The sequence below is a fragment of the Takifugu rubripes genome, chromosome 2, assembly GCF_901000725.2.
Source record: "Takifugu rubripes chromosome 2, fTakRub1.2, whole genome shotgun sequence".
NCBI lineage: Eukaryota > Metazoa > Chordata > Actinopteri > Tetraodontiformes > Tetraodontidae > Takifugu > Takifugu rubripes.
In genome coordinates, this window is record NC_042286.1 from 8,382,840 (window position 1) to 8,386,886 (window position 4,047).

The following is a 4,047-nucleotide window of genomic DNA, read 5'->3' on the forward strand; positions in this document are numbered from 1 at the left end:
TTGCGCGGCAGGTTTGGAGGCGGTCCGTCTGAAGGAGGGGAACTATCTTGACAGAAACAGAAATGTATTTCTGACGTTTAAAAAAAAAAAAAAAAGTGAAAACGTAGGTGGAGATATTAACGGTCCGACCCTCACGCGTGCTTCTCCAGTTTGACCTGCAGGGGTTAAAAAGTCCACCGACCACTTTCTTCGTTGACAGAAGGTCTTACTTCGCAGGAGCATGCGGTACCCACCCTTTCTGCGTTCCACATGGAGGACAAGGCGTGACGTAACGGGGCGCATTTGGCAGTGCGAAAGCAGAAATGCATCTGACGGTTGTTACGGGGGCCTTCCTGCATCTGCACAGTTATCCAACGATCAGTTTGATGCGCGCAATAAAGTTAAAAGATTGCATCATTCTCCTAGAAACACAAATTTTCCTTCACGCACGTAAAAATGGAAAGCAAGTACGAAATTAAACTATCGGCTCTCGGACAGCTGTTTGATACCGTAACTGTTATGTAATCGAGCTATGGGACGTTTGCCTAAACTTTCTGAAAATAACTGTCGATTACCGCCATCTAGTGGTCAATAAGTGTTTTCCCACGTTGCCTTTAATACCTGCATAAATACGAAATGATTCATGATCCTTTTCCCAATAGGTTTCAAAAAAGACTTTTATAGAAAGTACACAAAGAAAGCCTTAATGTTTGGTTCATAAAACAATGAAGCATGAAAACCAAAATGAAACTGGACGAGGCAACTGTCAACTAAGAAAAGAAAGATTTTGCTTGCAGGTAGCCAACGTTTCCAGCAGAGGGCAGCACATTGTCACGTATTTTAATTCAGTTTAATCTTGACTAGAGTCTGCAAACATTTGTTTTATTGTCCTCTCTTGACATCTTGTGATGCATCTAAAAATTGCAGCACAAAAAATCTTTATTCACACATTGTGCTTTCAAAACACTGATTTGTCTCATTTCTTTAGGGTTAAAATAGGGCCTTTACTTATTTTGTCACCTTCCTCTGGAATAATTTTCCTTATAAAGCTAAACAATCTGACTCTATTAAAGGCTGTTGAAGGTAGATAAACTATATGTTTGTATAACTGTTACAGGTCAGAGACACAACATTCCACTCTGAAAATGTACCCATTCTTTCATTGTGATTTGTCTTTTTCTCTGCTCATGTGAGCTAAGTCATTTTCTCTTGGCGCAAATGTTTTATCTTTTACCTAAATATCAATGCAAATAGTGCTTTGTGGAGAGGTGGGTTCTCTCAAACCTTTAAAACACGAGGCAGTAAAAGAATGATCTCGCTTTCTTCTCTTAGAAATCCTTTTTTCAAGCTTTTTTTGTGCATTCTTGTAACTTGCAGTGGAAGTGTTTCCAGTACATAAACATTCTCCTTTAATTGTGCCTTTTGTTTGCTTTGGTTTCATGCATGTTTTAAACCAGCACATCTTCTGTGGAACCTCATATTGAATCCCAGTCACATGGGCTCTTGGCAGTGGAGTGACTCAGCATAAAGGGTGTGTTTATGTTTGCACGCCTGTTTGGAATATTAATCTCTAAGTGTATCAAAGGCATTCTTTCCTTTTTCTACCTGAACATCAGCTGCAAAAGGATTCCATCAGAGGACAAATAAAAAGGTGAAAACGTGGTCACCAATTGTGGTGAGCATAATAATTCATGGATTACTGAATTATTAATGTATGAACAAACATAAGCTAATAGAAATACCATTAACCCATAACCACGCAGAGACAGTAGAACAGAACGACAAGCAGAAACACATATTCTGGTCTTCTCTTTCTTCTCCCTCAACGATATTCATTTCAAATCAGTTCATTAAAACTGGCATCGTCATGGCAACTCTCCTTTCCCAACTCGCAACACAGATTCTCCACCTCAGACTGAACTTCAGAGGAGAAACCAGAGAGGGATGAGACAAATCCCTTATTCATCCGCGTAAAAGGCTGCAGCAGTGTGTGAATGCTGAGTTCCTGGAGGTTCCTCCTCTTTTATCCTGGGACTCACAAGAACGGGCCTGTTTCTTTAGACCATCTACATCTCAGTGCTCTGTGTCTGATACTCGCTCTGATGGAAGAGTCCATAATCAGCTCCTTATATAGAGGCAATAGTTCATGTTTTTGCACTGAGGCGTGCTTCTCCGGGGACGTTCAGCCTCTCTCTGTGCGAATGAGACAGGAAGTGTCTTTGTGTTTACGGGTCAGAACAGAGTCTCCCTAAACGGTCTCTAGAAATAGAAGAGAAGCACTGTTTTCTCCAGAAGAAATACACTGCGAAAAAAGATGAGGATCGATGACCACGATGTGTTTTTAAAGGTGCCATTTTGTTAATCGATGGGTCAATACGGCCCAGCTCTGTCTGAGAGACTCAGCTGATTTTAGCCCATTTAAAAGTACCGTAGGTAAATTCTCCATTATGGGTGGTTTAATCTGCCAATAGGAGCTCATCCACAGGTTTTAACACACTCCTTTTTAAAATAACACTGATGGCTCCTGGGAATGAATAACTAATACTGTCTTAATTGTGCATAGTTTTGGGGGTTTACCAATTAATATCCTGTGGTTTGGCTCACCGGGGAGGAAATGAGCAATAAACACAGAGGAAGAATTCCTTTTTCTGCAGAAAGTATCAGGAGTCCTTGGAAAGAGACAAAACAAAATGGAGCTAAACTGCACAATCGAAGGTGACTGGGTGTGTCGAGGCATAAATGACTGTGTGAGCAGGGAAGAAGGTCCAGGTTGCACTGAAGCACCGAGGTGCCTCATATGTCCGGACGCTCAGTGCCAAAACCTAAGAGGAGCGATAATTACTGTAAAAGCCACTTGCCCCTAATGATGAAGAGGCTACTCCTATCACCGCTCAGACGTGTGCTCAGGGTGGGGGGAGAACATCTTTCCTTGGGCGTCCTTCAAGGCGCCAAGGTTAACTGGAAAGGGTGAGCTGTCTGGTAGAGCTCAGAAACTGGAGCATAAAAGGAGGCTAACGACCTGCTTTGATTCTGTGAGGAGACAAGGATGAGGAGGAGGACGTTGTCCTTTTTAATCTGCATTGGCCTTAACTCGCATGCAGCTTGGAACTCTGACCTATTGATTTCTTTCCCGCTAAAGGACGTCTGATTGGAATGGATGCAAAGGAGGTCTGATGTGACACGCAGTCGTTTCCAAGGCGACAGAGGAAATAAACACACACTCAATTTCATCAAATGAATGATGGTGAGAGGTGTTGATCCTCTCCCAGTGCCTGTGCCTGCTGCGCGTTGAAACATGCTGGAATGATCATTTAGATATTATTTATTTATTTATATTTATACCACCGCTGCATCAGGGGTCCGGCTCCGGGTTTCTGCAAAGCACCTACAATCTTTATTGTAAAAATTGTGAAATTAGTAAAAATTCAGGAACGCCCTGGAAACCCCAGGCGGTCTCAGCGAACTGTTCTGATCGGAACAGGCATCCTTTTTAAATACAGGTTGTTCTGAGGATGGTAGAGAGACACAATAGCTGCCATCAGCTGCAGCTGCTGGGTCCTGGGTCCTGGGTCCGAGGTCCGCTCATTCCCGGAGAGGTCGAGCTTAAGCGTCGCAGCGCTCCAGTGAGTCTCTTTACATTTAAACACCCTCATTTACGCGTTAGAAATGTCACCGTTACAGAAAAGCTCTCTAATTTGGGGCCGACACCGGTTCTTCTCTGCTCCTCCTGTGGGAACGGACGCGGTCCTGCTGGTTAGTGACGTGTCTGTGGTGCGTTGTCATGGCGATATCCGAAAGATGTCGAACATCTGCTGCCGATCAGCAGCGCGATAACTCGGCCTGCTCGCCGTTCTGACCGGGTCACGGGGCTGAAGACGTCAAAACGTGGCTGAAGCAGACAGACAACGTCAAACCAGGCTGTTCCTCCCCACATGTGATCGATTATAGCCGATGATTAGAGTGACTGCAACAAAACATCCGAGAAGATTTGAATTTTGCACCCAACTCTGGATTAAATGCTTCTGGGCTTCTGTAGAAACATGGATGCATCCATGGAGGGATGACCCA